This window comes from Anser cygnoides, chromosome 2, assembly GCF_040182565.1.
Source record: "Anser cygnoides isolate HZ-2024a breed goose chromosome 2, Taihu_goose_T2T_genome, whole genome shotgun sequence".
In the NCBI taxonomy this organism is placed as follows: Eukaryota; Metazoa; Chordata; class Aves; order Anseriformes; family Anatidae; genus Anser; species Anser cygnoides.
Window position 1 is genome coordinate 113,045,650 of NC_089874.1, and position 22,236 is coordinate 113,067,885.

The 22,236-nt window shown below is 41.9% G+C and overlaps 1 protein-coding gene and 1 long non-coding RNA gene across 5 annotated transcripts in view; one reads left to right on the plus strand and one right to left on the minus strand.

Moving 5' to 3' along the window:
• COLEC12 (collectin subfamily member 12) overlaps positions 1–22,236 on the plus strand; it is a 99,427-nt gene that overhangs the window by 33,738 nt on the left and 43,453 nt on the right. The gene's annotated exons all lie outside the window — the stretch shown is intronic.
• On the minus strand, positions 4–21,556 carry LOC125182081 (uncharacterized). 3 transcript variants are annotated; one of them, XR_007161016.2, is made up of 5 exons: positions 21,319–21,556; positions 9,757–9,877; positions 8,058–8,174; positions 1,704–1,932; positions 4–318 (listed from the first exon to the last, which is right to left on the minus strand). It is a non-coding gene; the product is annotated as an uncharacterized lncRNA (long non-coding RNA). The 3 variants fall into 3 exon arrangements; XR_010829637.1 differs by having other exon boundaries at positions 1,704–1,929; positions 21,323–21,555; XR_010829636.1 differs by having other exon boundaries at positions 21,323–21,554.

Consider the following 22,236-nt stretch of genomic DNA (forward strand, 5'->3'; position numbering starts at 1 on the left):
AAAGAAGATGTTTGCTAGCCACTCCTCCTTTTTTACTAGAAAAAGAGAAATCAGTCTGTCTCCAGTGCAGATCTTCTGGTTTCTCATGTATCATATCATGAAAAACTGCATATTCATCAGCAAGGTGAGGAGAGATGAAGAGTTTTTATGAAAACCTTTTTTTCAACAACAGTAGGAATTCACTGCTCATCTCGTAGTGATCACTGATCTTTTCAACAAGGGAAATATGTTATCATCTGCTTGGTACGGGAAGGGAAACTGAAGCCCAGAGGCAAGGAATATGCTTGCAGTCACAGCAGATCAGTGATCCTGAGGAACCTGTGGAGCAATTAGAGAACTATTTGAGCTCTGATATGGGGCTTTAGGAGAGTCGGGATATCCTGATGATCTTCTAGCTCTAGTGGGAATCCCTGTGTCAAGCTGGGGAGACTTAATGTCCATCGGGAAAGGTAAGGAGGTGAAAACTCACTTTACACATTTGTATGGTTCTTCACCTCTAAGAACAGCAGACCATATAGCGAGGGAGAAAGCGAGGGAGCTGGTGACAAAGCAAGGCCAGTGAAGGGGATCCGCTTAACTTGCATGGGACACTAGACATCTTTATTCAAGAATATCTCAGATCCACGACCCCAGAATGGAAATAAAATACAAAACACATTTAACAAATAACTTGTAACCCAAGAGATGTGCCAGAAGTTTTGTGACACTTACTGAAAGTTTATCACTACTGTGGGAGGTTTTTGAATTGCAACAATGGTGGAGAATGGCACTACTAGGGAAATTTATAGATATTTCTAAAGCTTGCAAAATCCTTGAATGAAAAGTAGCATAGCGGTGCAAATTACCTTTCATGTAAAGTATCTTTCAAAATTTAGTTATTAGAAATAAAAGCAGTAACTATAAGGCCACCTTGTGCTGTGGCTGAGAAACTTTACCGGACTAAACATACCGTACAGGTCTTTTCACTGCATGATCTTTAGTAAGACTCCCCAAAAGGTCCTAGGCCGTCAAGCAGAGTTTCTTGGTTGCACCTTAACTATATTATGCAGGACAATGTATTTTAATTACATACATAATATCTTCTTTAGAATACATCCTTTAGGAATGCCTCCCTCTTCCACATCTGGTATTTAATCCATAATTCAGTCCCATGTCTCTGTTGATGGCACATTCAGAGGGAGCAGATGACAGTTGTACCACTGTTCAAGACGAGTTGCATCCAGTCTGAACTGGTAGGAATCCAAGCTCAATTGCGTTTCAGGAAGGAGAGATCAGATCTCAATTTTAGATCAAATTTGACTTTGTGATCTTTGTTATGAAGTGGTTTATAACCGGGAGAGATCTGTAGTTTGCACAAAGTTCAAACCTTAAAATGCTAATTTTTCTAAAGAGGTTTCTGCCATTCAAAATAAGCGATAATATTTTATTACACTCAAACAAGAAGCTAACGTATTTGTCCACGCAGCAAGCTCTCCGATCATCTGTGGTAGCTGTGTTTGTCTCAGGTGAAGGAATTTTTCAACTGCAGGAATTGAGCATTGTCCAGGTTTCTGTTTTTAAATGAAACTGCAGAAGTACTATGTGTTCTGTACTGACTAAAAAAGTCATTAAGAAATCACCTGAGAGAACTTTGCTGTTATTTTCAGAAAATCTGTGATACCATTTTCAGGTAAGACATTAAACTGTAGAAAATAAATACAAACCTCCCAAGTCCCACACTTGAAAGATATCATCCAGATTACAGGTCTGTGAAAAGACAGACTTTTAGACCCACAGACTTTGTCCTGTAGCTGTGTGTTATTTCTCTTGTAGATCGAGACGACTGGTGGTCCGCCAAGACCCCCTGTTTTGTTTCCAAGCCATGTTGTAGTAGGCAAGTGAGCGCTTGTAGAGACTGAGTTAGGAGCAGCTCTCAGCTGGCTGTAGTACCTGCTGACAGGCAGAAAATTACATTAGCATACTTTTTATCAACAGTATTTTTACACCAAACTTTTGGTAACAATAACAGTAGCATATCTTCTTGTTTCCTGCAACGCTGAGTTTTTGATACACCACTTTCCCTTCTAACCATCAAGCAACGCAGGGATTTGGAGAAGTGGCTGAGTTCAGTGGAGTCAAGCAGGCTTACTTGAACCGCACAGTTACTGTAGCTATGGGAGAGACAGAAATAAAGTTTGGTAACCCATCTCGAAGATCACCAGTTTGTACTGTTCCCCAGCCTCTAGAATCACTGGAGCTTGGGTCTCAAGATCAGTGGAGCAACCCACCAGCCAGGTGTATACTAAAAGTAGTACAGAAAAGCATTCACTTAAGGCAGCAAGTAAAGTGAACTCTTCTGCTGCTGAGAGAATAGAAAGTAAAATCTGTCTTTAGACTGGCAAGGATGAAATCCAAGCTCTTTGGCTCCCCTTTGACAAGGGTAATCCCCTTGTTTGTTAGTACGTATGACTCTCCTTGACCTTCAAGAAGTGAAAAGAAACTTTGGAGGAGCATTTCATCAGATGCTTGCTGAGCAGGCTGAACAACATTTCTCATTTTTTGAGATCAAGATACATCTTAGCGTTTCATGAATTGCTGAAAAAATCCCTTACTGACATTCAGCCAAGGTAGCCGTAGAAAGGCAGCATGGCTTGAAGGTCTGTCGTAATTCCTAAAGTCACTTTAAGCACCCTGTCCTACTGTGGGAGAAGTAACTCCTGAAACAATGCGACTCCTTCATGGCCATGTAACCTGGGGAATCTGTGCTGCAAGATGGTTTGGTGGCTGCATTTCTGCAGGAGAGGACCCTACTATGGTCTGCCAAGGCTCGGAGCTGCAGTTAGCCAAATGGCAATCACTGCATGCAATGCCAACAGCGCGACGAAGCTCTCTGTTGTCTTCTTCAAACTGAGGTGCCCAGAGCAGAGATCCTGGTTACACAATAAAATAATAAAAATGCTAGTTTAAATTTCGAATTAGTAAAGGACTATTTTTGGCTTTCTCAGAGACAGCATCTGTAAATAATCAGGCAGAAGCCTTTCCATAAAACAACACAGAAAAACCTCAAAGAGCATTTAGATTCTGCAACATTTAAACAAGATTTTTAACCCATGGGGAAGCCAAAATCAACACAATGCTTCCTGCACATAAAAGCATGGAATTTCTTAGCAGTGTGGGGGCAATAAATGACTATCACATTTCCCTCCTTTCTAAAAACTAAATATTTTTCAATGGAAATAGTAATATTGATGGAAAAAGAAAAGAGGGCTGTGAGTTATGTAAGAATTGATTTAAGGTCTGAACCCCCATACATTGCAGACTGGAGGCTGGTTAAAGAAAAACTTAAGCTGCTCAGTTTTGCTCTAATTGTTCTCCAAACTCAAGAGATCAAATATGCTAGCTGAGATCCTTCTTGTAATCATCCAAATTCATGACCCAAGTTTCAAGTTCATTCCTGCTGCTCCCAGCCAAGTCCATCTGTAATGCAAACAAAAGAAGTGAATAATATACTCTTAATTATGTTCCCTACAAAGAGGGGGGGAGCATGATGACTAACAGCTCTACATATGTATGCTCCTAGCAACCTCTGACCACAGCATTTGCCCACAGTGTGTGTGAAATCAGAAATTTGACCGTAACCAAGTACATGTGGATGGGTTATTTGCTAAGGAAAAAAGTAAACGTTGTCCAGTGTAAAAAATTAATACTTTATGTAAGATGTTGATACCTTGATTTCCTGGCTCTTGCAGGAGGAGTGCTATTGGCTTAAGGGGCTACTGAATCAGGCTCTTGTGCGTTAGAGTAGAAAATTGTTTATGAATGACTGGCTACATTTCTGGTCATTGGGTTGACCTGACTGAAACCTATGTATCTCCAAGCTGTGGATGAATGAACTTGTAAATATGATTTTTGGGGGTACAACCAGCACAGGCAAACAAAACTGATATATTTTATGATTTAATACAGCTCCGTGAGCAAGCTGTGTGGTTCCATGAACCACCCCTGGTTTGTGAACTGCTGCTTAAGAAGCGCTGAATTAAGCATTTATTTCAGCTGTGTGAAACTCTGGGTAAAGAAGCAAAAATCACAGCCTTGCGATTCCTGTTTACCAGTCTGGTTAGTTTTTAGCTCTAGTTCGTAAGTTGTCATTTAGAGTGACTAATTGTCTAGCTTCCCAAAAACGGTGGATTTGTGTCTTTTCCCAGATGAGGCATAGTTATGAGAAGTTATATAGTACAAGAGTCAAGCTAATGGCATGGCCAAACTGTGCCTAAATTTGTTTTTCTCTGCTAAATGATTTGCTCATTTCGATATTCCAAGACATGCCAAGGCAATTTCAAAAACAAACAAATAAAAAAACAGTGTTTTGCTTCATCAGCAGCTTTCAGACTAAAAAAAAAAAAAAGGCAAAAAAAAAAACTTGTGGCTCAGACATAGGAAAAGATCATCACAGAGATATTGAGTTACCAAAGCACATCCATTGTAATAAATCCCCAGAGCCCTCAGTAATGTGTCATGCACAATTGGTGGGACCTGGGAGCCCAGCACAGCCGTAGCTCCTGGCAGAACCGTGTCTCCTGGCCACCTCCTGCTTTCTGGCTCCTCCAGGCACGTAGATCTGGAGCACAACAAGCTGTGCCCCTTCACAGCCCATGGGTGGTCTCTGGAGCTCCATGCTGACATTTCTGAAGGGACAAAGAACATCTAAACTGATCCACCCCTTTGAAAATACTGATGGACTAGTTGGGCCTACCACAATGTGAAAATGCTTTGATTAAAGCACAACATGAATGATGAGAGACTTCGTCTTCTGTAGCTAGAAAGGTTTTATTCTGTCCCACAGATTAGAATTTTCTTTTCTTTTTTTTTTTTTTTAACTCTGTCAAGCTTGGAAGCACTGCAGATCGGCACACTTTGATCATGGCACTATGTGGAAACCAAAAGTTTGTGCTGCAATCACCTTCTCAGTGTAGCTGTCTTTTCAAACACCTAAACATTTTTCCTCCAAAAATCTAAGCTGCCAGCAGAAGAACAAAAGGCCAGCCAGGAGTTTGTTATCATGAAACTAAATGACTGGCAGTAATGAGAGCACGTGTCATGCCCAAAGTATTCCTGCACATCAGTTTGCTTGCTTGTTAATGCAAGTTGTGGCTTTATGCATTTCTCTTTGACGATAGCACTTAATGATTTATGGAAGATACAGTGTAATTGGGAAGGATGCTGAACAAAGGGACTAGCACAGGAGTTAACTACCAAAGCAGGGCAAGCCTTCAAGTGCAACAAGAAAGTGTCACCTGCAATATGGGTGATGGAAAGGTTTTTTAACTTGTTCAACACACACATCTTTCGTATACAATTATTCCAGTTGTATAAGCCAGTGAGAATAGATTTCTAGTACCAAAACTGAAGACGTAAAAAGCAGATATATTTCCCTCTAACTTGACCATAACTGTTTTACACTGCTACATTTTCGTACAGGCACTCAAACTTTTTCACATTAAATGCAGAGCCCAGGCTCTGCACAGGCACAGTTGTGCCCAGGCACAACTTTTCACAATACTTTTCATGAGTACAAAAAGTCAAGGTACGAACAGAGTTGAAGTTGTCTTGTAGATTAAAAAAAAAAAAAAAGAACAATATCATGCTATTCAGGTATTATGAAACATCTTCCACTGTCTTAACTCAATAGTTAATAAGTGCAGCATGATAAACGCAGAAGTAATAGTGCACAATATGGTTTTGAGTTTTTTGTTCATATCTTACCCATTCAGACTCTTCATACCATGTGGGTAGCAAACAGATGTATTACATTACACTACATTAAATCCTGTGGAGGCAATAGTCTTAAGTGCTGCGTCAAATATTTATAATGTGGAATTATTTTAGGACAGGAGCCAAGTGCAATATGGCATCCTTCATAGCGTCTCTCTTGTTTTTGTAAGAACCGGAAGCTTAGCTACTGCCTTACAATCGTGCTTCTTCTCTGACTTCCAACATCCCTTTTCATTTGTCACCATCTGAATGCGTTTTAATTATTATCATTTACTAGTGCCTCTATTGTTTCATAAGCTTTCTCACTTAAGCAGGGAAGAGCGAAGTTTTCAGGAGCTCCACCCTAGCCCTACCACTCAACTGGGTGGGCAAGACCCCGCTGTCTTGTGCCTGTAAGGCACATCACATGCCTACAGCTACAGGCGAGGTGCTGAGAGCAGCAGTCCCATGTGTCATCGGTGTGGTTGGGAGCAGGGTGACCCACGCCATAGCCCTGGCCACAACAGGGGTCCTAGGACACATTTGGTGCTTCTGGCCCACAGGTGGGGAGCGCAGGGGACGTGGGTCAGGGCAAATAAGTTTGGCACATCCAGCCAGCTGTTTTACGATTGAGTCACTCAAAAGAGGCTATGTGGTGGCTTTTCAAGACTGTATTCTCTTTTGTGCATGAGACAATAATAATTTCAATAGCTAGAGTAATTTTCACCCTTAAATATACTTTATCTGCATAATGTTGCATTTCTAGGTGTCATCTTGCTTTTCTTTTACTTTGCAAAATTAAGATCCTAACCACAGGAGCCTATTCTGAAAACATTCAACGTAGCTGTAGCTATTCTCTCTTTAGAAAATTGGCATGTTAAAGGAGTTTGTTGTTCATCTATGGCCATGTGTCTTCTATTTATGAGTCTACTTAAATGCCAAAATTTTGCATGCTTCTTTTACTTCCCTTTGACTTCCAGGCTTAGCCAAATCACCTTTTTATGGAATTAATTTACATGTCAAGTTAGTCATTAGAAATTCTTTACTCAAAATTTTTGGCAATATTTTTATTCTTTACTCAAAATTATTTCTCTCTGAATGCCTTTGTTGCACAACTAGCCATAGGACTGACTTCATAAACAAACTGTTCAATTCCATTGATCGTTTTAATAATTTACCCACAAATACAGGTTCCTACCTCCCAGCTTCACAGTTTGACATTCAACAGGGGAACTTCCCTTTGTTTTTAGATGGTTTTCTGAAGACTTTGAATGTCCTTTTGTCATGCAGATGACAGTTTTGGAGAATCATCTGTGCCTGCTGCCAGCGTAGCCCCCAAGCTGGCCTAGTCTGGACTCGGGCAGCCGCAGGGTGAGGGTGCACCCCAGGTAGGTCCCCCAAGCCCAGGTGCTCAGGATTAGATGCTGATCAGCATGCTCCCACAGACTTCACGTACAGCCTACAAGAAGCCCACAGACTAAAGCCTGTGGGGGGCAAGTGCAGCCTGCCTTACTCATACACAGTTTTCTTTGCCGTAAAGATGCAGCCTCGTGTAACCTAAGTTACACAAGGCTGGTTTGTCTCCCTCTTACCTCCTCTTTGTGGTTAGAATATTTAACATATTGGCAGATGCATGAGAGCGTGTGGGTCAAAGCTGCCAGAACAAGAACATTGCTCTTCATAGTGTGCTGCCTGAGCCTGCTGGAAGGATTGATCTTTCCCTCTGTGTGTGGCTAACGTAGCATGGAGGATGCCCGCACATTTCCACAGGGTTATAGTGAACCGCCTCAGTCTCACGAGGCGATACATAAACAGGACTCCTGGCTATCGCCTGAAGTAAGCCTTGACACTGATCAGCGGTTGAAATACATGGCATGCCGCCCCCACCACCTACCCCGCAGAAATGCAATCAGATGGGGAGCGTGCAGAGCTGAGGGAAGAGATATGTGGCTTTGTCTTCTACAACAAATGTTTGTCCTCTCCCAGCTTTTTTCTAAGCAGAACCAGTGCTTAACTCCGCAGAAGAAGACATACATTCCTTTCAATGCTATCAGTCTGTTGGACATTTTTCTCCACATTTGGGAATTTGGAGAATGTATTCAACTACCTAGTGGTATTTTATTGATATTTGCTTGCCTTAGAGCTGATTTCCAAACTAAAATCAACACCTTCTTTATTCTAACGCTTAGTGTGGTATGAAGAGGGATAGCTATGGGCAAGTACATAGCAGGGAAAATGAGGACAGCCTCCAAGTTTCTCTCTCTGTCAGGGCCCTCTTTCAATACTTCCAATCCCAAATCCTAATGTGAAAGTACCATAATTCTTACCATGGCATCTTGACAACATTAATCCTTTCTGCTGGCACAGGCTGTAACTCACTCTTCAACCCCTTTCTCCTGTTTGAAAATGTCTCCAAGGAAAATGGAAACCGCTATCTGCTGTTACTTTAAAAAAACAATTGAAACATAAATATCTTGCCATAGAAGTCCAAGTCAATCTATCTTTTAGTTTCTCAAATTCAGCACGGAATTTTCTCATTTCATAAGAAAGGAACATTGTCTGAGGTTTCCAGTTCCTCTGGGTGGGCTCATGAGCCAGTGAAATGGAGAGGTGGTTTTTACCAAACTTGGCTCCGTTTCGTGCAGCAGCTCGTAAATACAGTGATTTGCATAACCTCTCCAGCATCTGAGGGAAAGAGGCTGTCAGTCAACACTTCTGGTATGTCAGGGTCATTCTTAACAGATTTAATCTGAAAGAGCACCACCAGGGTGAACTTCATGTCTTTCCACTGATGTGTCCCACATACTATCTGAGATAGGGAATGATACTTTCTGTCAAGTCAAAATGAAGATGGCTACACGATGAGACTATTCAATCTCTGAGCCTTTTATTAGTCAAATTTCCTATGTGATATTCTTGAAACTATCTAAATTTGAGGTCTCATTGAGACATAAAATACCCAGACTGTCAGTCTGGTTTTCATTTGCACTCCTTCCAGATATGATGCAATTGAGAGCAGACCTAATACAGTTTATCTATAGCTTCCATACAGCTCTTTTAGGCCTGTTTGATTCCTGGTTTCATACAGGTTCTGCAAGCATGGCAATGAAAAACAACTTCAAGAAAAAAAATAGAAAATGCACAGAACATATTTTGTATTGATAGATTATTTGACTAGATGATCCTGAAAAAAAATGTATGTTTTTAATTCATGCTTGCCTTCAGTGTAACAAGGTGATATTTTTTGCTTGTCTTCTAAGGCTTCTTTGATTTCAGGAGGATTTAGTTGTTAAGGTACTTTTGAAAGTCACAGAAGGTTTGTATCTGCATCTTTAGGTGATATAGTGCTTGTAAGAGGTTGTGCCTGTGTGACTTGCTCTGAGGCCCAGTGGAAGCTAATGGAAGGACGTTGTTCGCTTCAAGCTAACACGCTGGCTCCTGGGATGGTTTTCCTCAGCTGTACCATCATGTGTGATGTACAAGAGGGCAACAAGGAAAATTTAAATTAAATTACTTTTTTTTTTTTTTAGGCAAATGGCTTTGTGAAAATGGTCACATCTGGGTCTGAATCCTTCCTTAAGCCATCTAGCATTGCCTAGGACACATAAGAGGAGTTGCAGTGCTTGACTGTCTGGAACTCCTGCTTTCACACTGTGCATGTAGTTAAGTGCTATTCCTCTCCCCCTCCGAGCAGGCTTGGAAGAGGGAATTCTTTTAGTCAGGACTTTTGAAGGCTTATCCACTGCCCTATTCATTGCCTGCTATGGCAAACTAATCAGCTTCATTCTTCACATATTTCCTCAACGTTTGCTTCTAGTTGTTCATTAGGGCGTTGGTTTTTTCTGTCTTGCTTTAGATATAAAGAGTTGTTGGATGCTCTGGTATATGGTGGTATGTATTATTCCTAAAGTCCATGTATTGCCTAGTATTTTTCTGAAGTGAATATTTTCAAAAGCAGTCAGACTCTGTGTATATCTGTGATAGCTTTCCATCTTTTACATCCAAGTATGATGATAAAAACAATACCTGAGTTGTAGATTTGTTCTTTGGTCTTTTGGCATTAGATGCGTCTGACGACTTATTGCTTAAAGCGGTAAATGCAGCTGTTGTCTTCCTAATTTGTGGACTCATCTCCTTTTCTCCATGTCTAGGGGAACAGTATGTTATTACCAAGGTATGAAAATTAATTTTGTGTATTCATTCTTCTTTCCAAGTAATATTCATACTGACCCCAAGGTTCTCATTCTTTTTTATTTTGGGGGGGGGGGGGGCAAGGAAGAGGGAGTGGAATGACAAATTAGTCATAATTTGTTTTTGTGATGCTGAATGCTACCTAGATATTTGCGTTTTGTCTGGGTTGTCACTTAAAAGAGCAGGGCTATGAGCAACACATAGCTTACTGTTGATAAACTCTATGATAACTGTATTGTAGACCGCTACACTTTTTTCCCCAAAAGTGAAGTGCTAGTCAACTAATAGAGATGGATATAGGGATATTACTGTGGTGTGGGAAGCATATAGAATCATAGAATCACAGAATATCCCAAGTTGGAAGGGACCCATAAGGATCAAATACAATCCTGGCACCACACAGGTCTGCCCAAAATTTTAGACCATGTGACTAAGTGCACAGTCCAAATGCTTCTTAAACTCCGACAGGCTTGGTGCAGTGACTACTTCACTGGGGAGCCTGTTCCAGTGTGTGACCACCCTCTCAGTGAAGAACCTCTTCCTGATGTCCAGCCTAAACCTCCCCTGCCTCAGCTTAACACCATTCCCGTGGGTCCTGTCACTGGTGATAACGGAGAATAGGTCACCTGCCCCTCCACTCCCCCTTGCGAGGAAGTTGTAGACTGCGATGAGGTCCCCCCTCAGCCTCCTCTTCTCCAGGCTGAACAGGCCAAGCGACCTCAGCCGCTCCTCATACGTCTTACCCTCTAGGCCCTTCACCATCTTCGTCGCCCTCCTCCGGACACTCTCCAACAGTTTAATGTCCTTTTTGTACTGTGGTGCCCAGAACTGCACACAGTGCTTGAGGGGAGGCCGCACCAGCGCAGAGTAGAGCGGGACAATCACTTCCCTCGACCGACTAGCAATGCCGTGCTTGATGCATCCCAGGATGTCAAAATTGTCTCTACCTCCATGGAAATTTTTGAAATTTGACAGACTGGTGAATTCAAACCGTAAAAGTGTCTTTGGAATTTTTCTACTGTTTTTTTTTTTTTTTTTTAATCCCAGGGAGATCTAATCTGGGAGTTTTTGAACTTATTCAGAATGACGACAGCTATAATTACCTTCTTTTATGCAGAGAAGCTAATGAACAAATGTTTTCCCACTCAGTTTCCACAAAAAGGGATTTGGATTTTTTTTTACCAAAGTGAAAAGTCTACGAGCTGTCAATGAACACAGGAACTTGCCTGTTTCAAAGTTAATCAACTTTGCTCTCGTGAGCTGAGTACGCAGTAGAACAGCAATGCATTCTGCTTTGATTCTCAGCAGTGAGCCTTGTAGGCTGTGGGGAGCCAGAGAACACGGAGAACTAGATAAGTTGATGGTTTGCTGCTCTGACACAGTTTCTTTGGGGCATTGGAAATGCCCCAGCAGTGGGTTTTGGAAAGTTAGGGAGGGTGTGCACCCTTGGGGGAGTTCCATGTACTCCTGTATGAATTCATCGTGATTTTACTGGGGCAAAACGCTTACCCCAAAATATTTAGTATGATTAATAAAAAACATCGTATTGGATGTAAGGAGAAGAATGTGCTTGTAAAATTAAAGAATGATCCTCCTTACAATCAGTCTATTATAATGTCTGCCTTTTGCAGACCTGACTGTATTAATCAACTTAAAAAAAGGGACCAAAACATCATGATGCTGAACCTCGTTTGAAGAGTAACAGTTAAAGTAGAAGGGAATTCAGATGGAGATCCTTCTTCTTCATTTTAAATAACTTATTTTGAATAAGGTCCAAATGACAAAATCAGAGTAGTTTTCTGATGCTTTTTGTCAATTGATTTTACTTCTTTTTGACAGATTCATCCCTGTGCAAACATCAAATACAAACTCCCCGTGGAGTCTAGAGTTTGTAATAATTCAAGCCTTGTCTGAAAATCTTTTTCCAAGCATCAGTACTGCCATCCTTTATGTATATATGAAGTGCAAGCCTTTTTGTTATGTGGAAATGATTGAAAGATTTTTTTTTTCTTAACTGAAGACTGGTTGAGTAATGTTTAATGCATTTAATTCCAAACAGTCAGTTCCACGTGTTATTATAAAATGCTTTGCTTTGCAAAAAAGGTAATCTCTTTATTACAATTTTATAATGCCAATACATCCTTCTTTCTCATGAGTCTTCAACATTATTTGCAGCTAGTAAGAGTGCTATAAAAGATCCACTTATACAATATGCCTATGTGTCTGTGTGTACATACACATAAAACATACATGAGTGTTACACAAGTCTGTGTAAGTAGTATCATATAGAGTTCCAGGTTTATCTTTTGCCATGTTGTTGAAGATGATGGTAAACTTCCAATCATATTTTGCATATGTTAAACTGAGAAACAATGAGAGCTTTCCAAAGTAGTTTGGATGCCATATAATTATTTTAGCAGCTGTGGTTTCAGTTACCTTTAATTAGTTCCCCCTGCAGCTCTAAATAAAGAGAGGCTTCTGTTAAATGCAGTTACTTTCTTCTGCAGATGGCGTGGTAAAGTGTGGCTACTCATAAAAGGAGGCTACTGAACATTGCATGGCAAACCTGGGGGCTTTGATCAAATATGATTATTAATTAAGGACCAATTCTACATGGATTATTCACGATTTCCAGTAGTCATGATTTTATATCAGAATGGTCAGCCCGAGGTTTTATGCCAGCTGACATTGCTAGAACAGTTAGCTTAGATGCTTAAGAGCTGGTGAGACAACCCTCCACCACGTAAGCAAATGGTGTTTTGACATTGCACTGTGTTTTCCTAAATCATTTACTTGGTTCACTGACCCCAGCATTCCTAGAGAATGTGGCTCTGTCTCTATGAACACATGTTAAGCAGACGGAAAAGCCTCCTATAGAGTATTTCTTTCTCTTACATATAGGGCAAATTCTCAGATCCCACTGAGGCCAATATGGTTTTAAAATGCTTCAGATAGAAACTGTAGGGCCACATTCTGTTTCCATGGGACTTAATGGTACATGCCAACTGGCATCCACAGGATCAAATGTAGGCACTACTTCCTTCCAACAAAGATTTCATACAATCCTATCTTGTAGTGTCCTTCAGGTATTTAAAGTCTGTCAACTTTGTGACTCTTGAGTCATAGTTATAAACAATACTCACATGAAACAGAGTAAGGGTTGACAACAGCATAACTTGAGGTTTAAGAATTAATTTTTTAAATGTTTACTTCTTTTTTTTTATTATTTTTTGGAAGGATGAGGACACTTAGATAAATATATTTGACTCTAACGGCTGCTGACTGACTGCACATCAGTAAAAGAGTGTCTGCTATAAACATTATCATTTCACTGAGCAACTCTAGCTAGCTTCAGCCAGGAATTCTATGAAGGATGAATTGTCAGAATACGTAAATATTTCTATCCAAATATTATCACTCTGCAGGGGGATGCAGATTTGGGATGGGTATGGCTGTTAGGTGTGTAATGCTGGGCACAACTACGGCAGCTTGTGGGGGCACATCCTGAAGAAATTTCTATATCATATTAGCAGCATTGGTGTGATTTTGCTAATAAAATTAATCACTGTCAATAGGAAACTAATTGTTTTGGTGGGTAAGTTACAGCTCTAAGCATGCTTGGATAAGCGAGAAACCTGACCAGGACAGGTAAGAGTCCCATGAAGTCTCTGTTTTTCCCAAAGAGGCTGAATATGTTATAGTCCCTTAGCACCCATAAAAGTGAAATGCAGAGAAAAAGGAGAATGGTACAAGACTCACGGCTTTATTCCCTGAGCTTCAGCTGGGAAGGCACTGTAAGATTTAGTGCAGTAGATCTCACTAAGCAGAAGAGCTCTGCTGGCTTCTCTCTGTCATTTCTGGATCATTTAATTAATTGAAGAATCATTTCTGTTGCAACCACAAATGTTCCAGTTTGCACTATTACCCAGGGTCAGAACTTGCCTGACCTCCCTGGCAGAGGAAGAGAAGAGTAAGGAAATCGGAAAAGAGAGTAAGTAAATCACTTCAAGGAAGCCTTGTTTCCCTTACTCCCAAACCCCGAAGAGCAGAAAAGGCTGAATTGAAAGAAAAAAGGGCTAAGACTAAGGCTGATTAAGAGAGGTCCAGCCTGAAGAAAAGGCAAAGAATGAAACAAGTAAGACAGAGAAAAATAAACTTCATTAAGAGTAAGCTTGGATGAGAGAGTCGGCTGGCAGCCAGGAGGGAGCAGCTGCAGCAGGAAGGCCCGGATCCCATTGAAACAGAAAAGGGGCCATCTCTCTGCTGGAATGAAAGGGAAACAAAAAAATAATTCACCTTTAAAGACACAGAAATGGGATTTGAGGCAAGGGGAAGGGCAGAGGGGAATGAGAACTTGTGAATGAGTTGAGTTATTTCTTCTAAGAGCAGTGCAATGACTGTGAAAATCCTTCCAGAGAGCTGCGTGATGGCGCAGATAAATCAGAGTGGCCAGAATGGATAAGCCACTCTGAGCAGTTTCATGTTGCATTAGGACTTTCAAATGAATGCTGAGCATCAAGCAAATTTCCTCATTTTTACCAGGGGAGATGAGGCAGATGACATACCGTACTGATGACATCATGCCTCATTCCAGATGTGAACAAAGAGGGAAGAAAGTGTAAGATAGATATTTCACCACAAGCCAGAGCAGTCCTCAATATTGAGGGGGAACACGAGGCTGCAGATCTCAGCACATTGAGGTTCAACAAAATAAAGGACAAGAAGAAGCAGGGTGAAACCCTGGGCAATTCTGAGAGAAAATTTCAGGTTCAGGCAACAGAGAACTTACATCTTGAGTGAAATACTTATACCTTCTAGAAAATACACCATGCATGATCATAGAATCATAGAATGGCTTGGGTTGGAAGGGACCATAAATCATCTAATTCCAACCCCCCTGCCATGGGTAGGGACACCTCCCACCAGACCAGGTTGGCCAAGGCCCCATCCAGCCTGGCCTTGAACACTTCCGCAGATGGGACATCCACAGCTTCTCTGGGCAGCCTGTGCCAGTGCCTCACCACCCTCACAGTGAAGAATTTCCTCCTAATGTCTAGTCTAAATATCCCCTCTTAGTTTAAGACCATTCCCCCTTGTCGTATCATTATCTACCCGAGTAAAGGGTCTTTCTCCATCTTTTTTGTAAGACCTCTAAGTATTGAAAGGTCGCAATGAGGTCTCCCTGGAGCCTTCTCTTCTCCAGGCTGAACAACTCCAACCCTCTCAGCCTCTCTTCATAGGAGAGGTGCTCCAGCCCTCTACTCATCTTTGTAGCTCTTCTCTGGACCCACTCTAACAGGTCCACATCTTTCTTGTGCTGGAGGCCCCAAACCTGGACACAGTACTCCAGGTGGGGCCTCACAAGAGCAGAGCAGAGAGGTAAGTGACTGTCATCAGTTTCAACTGGCTGCCATTCAGAGAGACCTGGACAGGCTGCAGGAATGGGTCAACACAATTTTCAAAAAGTTCAACAGAAAAAAACACAAAGTCCTGCCTCTGAGAAGGAAGAGCATCTGGCAGTGAAACAGGCTGGGCCGTGGCTGCTTCAGGAGCAGATGGGCAAAAAGAGGACATGGGGCCCTGGGCATTAATGGGAGCACAGGCAGCAGATCAAAGGGAGTGACTTTCCTCTTTACTTGGCACTCATTAGATCACATCTGGACTACCGCAACCAGTTTTGAGCCCTTTGGTACAAGAAAAGAAAGTCAGCTAGAGCAATTTCAGTGGAGGGCCGTCAGGGTGGTCGAGGGCCCTGGGAGGAGAGCCAGTGGGACCAGGGCTGAGACAAGAGGGCATAAGGGGCTCCTGTCAGCAGCCCCTGGTACCTGCGGGGAGGTAACGGAGAAGATGGAGCTGGGCTCTCCACAGTGGGGCATGGTGGGAGAACGGGAGACAATGGCATGAGTTGAAATGAGGGAGGTTCACGCGGGATATAAGCAGAAATGGTTTCACTCTGAGGACAGCCAGGCAGCAGCACAGGTTGCCCAGGGAGGCTGTGCCATCTCCATCCTTGGAGGCTTTCAAGACCCAGCTGGGCAAAGCCCTGAGCAACCTGGTCTGATCTCACAGCTGGTCCTGCTTGGAGCAGGAGGCTGGACCAGAGACCTCCTGAGGTCCCCTCCAACCGGAATGATTCTGTTAGAATTTTGTTTTCAGAGTGATTTTTGTCCTCTAAGGTGAAAATGGAAAGGGTCTTGAAGATGGCTAAAAAGAAATAAATAGTGACAGATGATTGCTTTCATTTGGAAGTGACAAGATGGAAGTTCTACTCCCTAAGCCACACTTCTTAGTAAGGAACTAATTAAATTAGACACTAATATAGCTGTTCAGCTAAAACTTTATGTAGAGATGAGATGAGGACTGAAAGAGTATGTTCAACAACCAGCTTGCTGAGGTGACTCTCCTTTTTGTTCTACTTTCCTTCCTTCCCAGTTTATGAAGCGCACATAAAACCGGACTTTTTTTGAAAAGTCCTACAGTAAATAATAATAATAATAATAATAATAATAAAGCTCATTTAATTCTGGGAAGGAATGGAAATAATGCATCTGTTTTATTTTTCATTCCTTTTCTTTTTCTTGATCTTATAATTTTTTTTTTCATGATGGTAGAAGTTAATTAATAATGAGCTGATGTGAATCTCTTGGTAGTGTGGCTGTCATCTTTGAATAGGTGATGTCTTGTGTGCCAGATACTAAAACATGTCACAACTCTACCAGAAATAACTGTTTCTCAGCACTGCACGAATTGTCCCAGATTTATACTGACAAACTATGCAAAGACATTCTGGAGTTTTACAATATTGCAATGCGTGGTAAAGCTCTCCTGTAAACATTAGGTTAAAGAATAACCACCATTGTGGCTATTTGGATCTTTTGCAACATTTTCCCAAACTCCCAAGTACTATTGTAAACAAACAAACAAAGCCACAGGAATGATTACAATTAAGCAGAATAAACAGGCTCCATCCAGATCAAAACAAGGGCTAGCTAAATTCAAACAGTTATGGTTGCATTCTTATGCAAAAGAGGTTGGTTCGTAGTCCCAAAGCCGCTATCCTTGCTTATTTATGTCAGTCTTTCCATTATGGTGTTTACTGCTAGAATCTGCAGTTGGGTGAACTGGAGGCCAGAGCACAGCCGTGAGAGGCTGTGTCTCAGCCTTGGTTGTCCGGTGTCCCACACATCTCCCACATAACCATTGCCTGGTACCGACCTTCCACCTTTTAATACTTTGAGGGGTAATTCAGTACAATCACACCTGTGTCCTTGCTCAGCCTGGTGGCTTCTCTGAGTCGTGACCTGGTTTCTCAAGGTGAGCAATGTACATGCAGCCTGAGTTACGGATCACCCATTCCTGCTCAGTGCAATGGTGCACAACGTAGCAGAGCCCAGCCCAAGCAGAGCCCCTAGATCTGCAGGGAGGTTGGCTTGCATTTCATCCTTGTCTGGCAAGGGCGAAGCAGAGACAGTGGGGAGTCAGAGGGGCACTGAAAGAGCCTGAGGAGGAGGTCTGTGCAGAAGGAGACACAAGGATGATCCTGGACTAAAGAAGAAGCAAGAGGAGAGGAGAAAGCAGAAGCAGTGAGGGCCATCTCTAAAAGACTTGGAAATCAGTGTATGTAGCAGCATACCCAAAAGTGAGATGCTACCTAATCTTTGTGTGGATCAACCCCTGGCTGACCAACCTAAACAAGCTTCTTCCAGCATCTTTCTTGCATTTCAGATAGTGAGATTAATGCAATGTCGAACATGAAAGACATGAATCTGTAGTGTGTTGAAAGAGTTGTTGTGACATGTTGCCTATGGTGAGCAATTCCTAGCAAGTGGGAAGCCAGTGTGAGGCAGCTGTTGCCTCTAAGTGATCTTCAGGGGTATATCCAAGCTTGAGTACATTGCGGTTGTTACATCTTGAAGAAAAATTAAATAAGTAGAAAGCTTTGGTTAACTACAGAAGGACATGGGCCTGAAGAAAGGGTTGTAAAGCCTTCAGTGAAGTAAATCTTTCAATGATGCAAATACTCTGGCGACATAACCAAGAGGGTGGCGCCACTTCCAAATCATGAACTTCTTACATGAAAGAAGAATGAGCAGTGGAAACAACCCCTTCCAGTCCATCACTATCTTTCACTCCTGTCTCTGGAGCTTCACTCCAGGCCAAGCTGAGCTTCAGCAAAAACTGTCAGCCCAAGCCAGAAAGTGAGAAGCAAAGAAGACTGTATTGCATGGCTTTATTGAAGGCAGGTTTGACATACACATTTTACCTCTGAGTAATGTGGGAGCCCCATAGCACTTGCTGAACAGGACCATTGGCGCTAGGATGGGCAAAATAAGTTGCATACACATTTTTCATTTCTAATTTGATTTCTTCAAAGTCTATTTTGTCAAACCACTGTGGAATGTTAACTAAACTTTTACTATCTATTTATATGGCAGAACAGATATTTTGTATATACTTATTGTCTCTAATTGAAGCATTTTTTTAATCCAATCCCAGGTTTTCATGGTTTTCTCAAGATAAAGCCAGAAATGTTAATTGTAGTCAAATGTTTTACACTACTTTAGTAATAGGAACATGAGAATTTAGGCACAGTTAGACTTAGCTTTGGTTTTGACCTATCTGTACCCAAGTGCTTTCTCTCTAAACTCTTACAGTTCTCTATATTATGCTTTAAAGAACATAGCTCTTGTGAGTGGATATATAAACATCCCCCCCACAGTGTGAAACGAGGCGGCGTGCAGAACGTGTGGTTGACGTTGTCAGCTACAGATATTTCTCCACATGAAGAAATGGATATCTCAGTGACATTCAGCTGTTTTCAATCTGCTGAAGTATATATTTTTTTGTACTAATTCTTTTAGGTTTTTGGTTAAATTAAAAAGATGGCAGGCACCTTATAACTTCTCTGCAGAATTTATAGTGGACGTCTCTCTCTGTAGTTGGTACATCACACAGATATGCTGCAGTAAGCAGCTTCAGATGAGATCTTGTGTGCTTACTGTAAGACTTGGAGTCTAGTACTGTAGGTCCTTTCTCTACATGCCCTGTCACAGAAACATTCTCTGAAAGCTGTGAGAGCTACACCACCCCTGATAACAGCTGATGCTGTTATCTTTTCAAAACTTTCTTTAGCAAAACAGGACAAGGAGATGGTCTTGGGATTCTTGACGTTTCTTGAAGTCTCGCTGGGACTCTGAAAAACTTCAACATGCTGTAATACTTTTGGATTAAAAAAAAAAAAAGGCTAGAGGTAGATCACTGCTGAAGGTATTCAATGGACAGAAAAAAACATAAGGCTTTATCTTGACTCAAAATCATTTAAAAAAATGTATGTGTAGCTAGCCCTCTACAGACTTTCAAGAGGGTTAAGAAACATGAAGAGATTTCCCCTCTTTGTGCAAGGACAAACTAATATCCTTAGACTTTTGCTCCAGAATGGCAAAAGTCTGGGTTCAGTGATGGAAATTTTCTTTTTGATATAAGGAGCAGTTACAAGTTGAATACTGGCTGTAAGATCAGACCTTTAAATGGCTTTTCTAAGTATCAAAAGTACTGAGAGCAAAGCTGACCCTGCACAGTTATCACATGGCCTGAGCTGGATCTGAGGCTTTGAATGTCAGTGGAAGCTTAGCCCTGCATCAAACTTTGTGTCCCACAGTGAGTAGGCTTAGTTTGAGCATCCTGTAGTGATGTAGGTATTTATCCTTGTGCAGAGGAATACAAGGCTAATCTGGCTATCTGAACACAAATGCCTGCGAGGGGTTTGTGTGCACAGTGTTTTGTGAGAAGAAGACTTTGGTCTCAAGAGGACATATCCTTTCACAGTGCTAATCAATCAGCATTTTTAATTTTACATATAAATGCTTTTACACAAGAACATCGGCATCTCTTCCTGGTCCCTCATTGCTTTTCACACTGTAAAACGGCTCAGCTTTGAAGCTGGAAAGTGAAAGCCCTTTTATTCTCCCAGATAAGAGCAACCACATGAGGACCTAACTTGCTTCGATTCACGTGCAACATGCTTCATATGTCTAATTGATTTATCTTAGCTTTCCCACAAGTCCTCACACAGACATGCCTCAGTGCGGCTTGAAAGGAGGGAGTACAACCTTATGGCTGAAAAGCTGGTGGTAAGTAATTAAACCTAGCAGCAGCAAGAACCCCTGAGACAAAATCTTTGGCAGTTTTCTACACCATGTAGTGAGCTTGGGTCACCAAGGGCCTGTAAATAGCATCATAATGACTGGTTCCTCAGCAGGGATAAACATGTGCTTTGAGTTTTCTAAATGATTCAGAGGCGTGCTGTGAGATAACTACTGATAACAAGCAGATGTGAAGTTTGCTTTTCAAGACAGGGAGGCAGAGGGGGAAAGTCAAGTAGATTTTTGGCTTATGGTCCACTCAGAAAGCCTGATATTTGAACATCATTAAGGCTTTTTTTTTTTTTTCCAGAAGAGCCACTCAGCTGTATCCAATGAAGGTAATGCTTCAGTTCTTGTGAGGGCTAGTGAGATAATGTAGGCAAAGCTTTCTGAGAGTCTGTACCTGAAGACAAAGACTAGAAATTTATTTTGCAAGATTAGGAATTTGTATACTTTCTAAATGCATTTTACATTTTGCTAGTGTCTTTCCAAAATCTTTCTCAAAACTTACATATGCATAAGGATTTTTATTTGGTTGTTTTGTTTGTTTGTTTTTTTTAAATGGTACCTAAGCACTGAAGGATGTGTTTCATCACACCAGTCAGTGGGACCCAAAACTGTTACACCAATGTGAACAACGCATCTATACTGGTGCAGTGATGGTACTCAGTAGTGTTACTGCTGTGATGCTGTGAGCACAGGGATGGGGTCAGTGTTAACGTGGGGCTCTCAGCACCGTGTTTCATGTTAGCAGGACAGACGTGGAAGCAGCAGTCCTGTAGGATGGTGTGTTTGCAGGGTCTCAGAGGAAATCTGTTGGAGCCTCCCAAATTAAAGGCTCTTACCAACAGGTCACTTGCTCTTTCTCAGGGAGATCTGGAGTTGTGCTAATAATATACAAATGAAGTAAAAGAAAGAAATTGCATTGTGGGCATTATTTAAAAAGCTAAGGTACATGTCAATATTTTTCTCAGTTGCAAGGATCCCTGGCAAACTGAAAGCTGGAATAAAAGCTGATTCAAGGCTCAAAGAAAGTGTGGACCGTTCACTAAGGAAAGAGTCACTTATCCACAGTGACTCTTCTGAAACATACTAGAATAGTTTTCAGGGTGAATTTTTAAATAAGCAATTTTGTGTGCATTTTTTAGGATTTCCCTTCTAGATGGAGTACCCTGATGCCTTACAATACTTTAAAAAACAACAACAACAACATTTAGATTTCCCTAAAATACCAAAGGAGGAGAAAAGTTTCTACCTGCCTGTTTTTGGTGGGAGGGTGTTAGAAATGAAAAGACACCATGGAACCGTATTGTGGCTCATCAGTTGCCTTATACACATGGGTGTCTACCTCTTCGGTTTCTGCTTTGTCCCGGATTTCCCGACAGAACTGCACTGACCTGGTGGGTATGGGTTTTATGCCCAGCAATGGCTGCCTGTGTACTGTGACATCAGCGCACTGTCACAGGATCGCAGAATGGTTTGGGTTGGAAGGGACCTTAAAGATCACCTGGTTCCAACTCTCCTGCCATGGGCAGAGACACCTCCCACCAGACCAGGCTGCCCAAAGCCCCATCCAGCCTGGTCTTGAACACCTTCAGGGATGGGGCATCCACAGCTATCTGAATGCTGAACCCCACAGTGATGGTGATACACGTTGCCTGCGCAGGAGCTCGCCCCTGGTTTGAATGTGGAAGGAGCCAACTGGGCCCTCAGGCTGGGAAACCCCACGCAGTGGGGTTGTGGTGACACTGGAGTCCTGTGTGTCCTGCCAGTCTGAATGTGACCAGCCCGACCCACAGGGCTGTGCCAGCACCAGTCCCAGCACAGTTACTAAAAGTGAGAGGGAGGTAGCCAGGGTGACTACTGGTGCAACAGGAAAGCTGAGTTCTTATAAAAATCTCCTCAAATGCACAAAGGGGACAAGCATGATACAGTATTAATAGTTTCCTTTCTGATCTTCTTCTTCCCAAAGAAGAGCCTCAGAGCTCAGGCTCAGGAGTCCTCAGGGAGTCTTTTGTACAAACATCCATGTGGCATCTGAATGTTCGCTGTTTGCAGTTGAGTCCATTTCCTATATGCGTCGCAGCTGGTTACTAGCTGTTGTGAGATACCCTTTTCTCCATCTAGACAGTGATTCATTTTTATAATCATATAGTCTGTTGCTATTAACTGT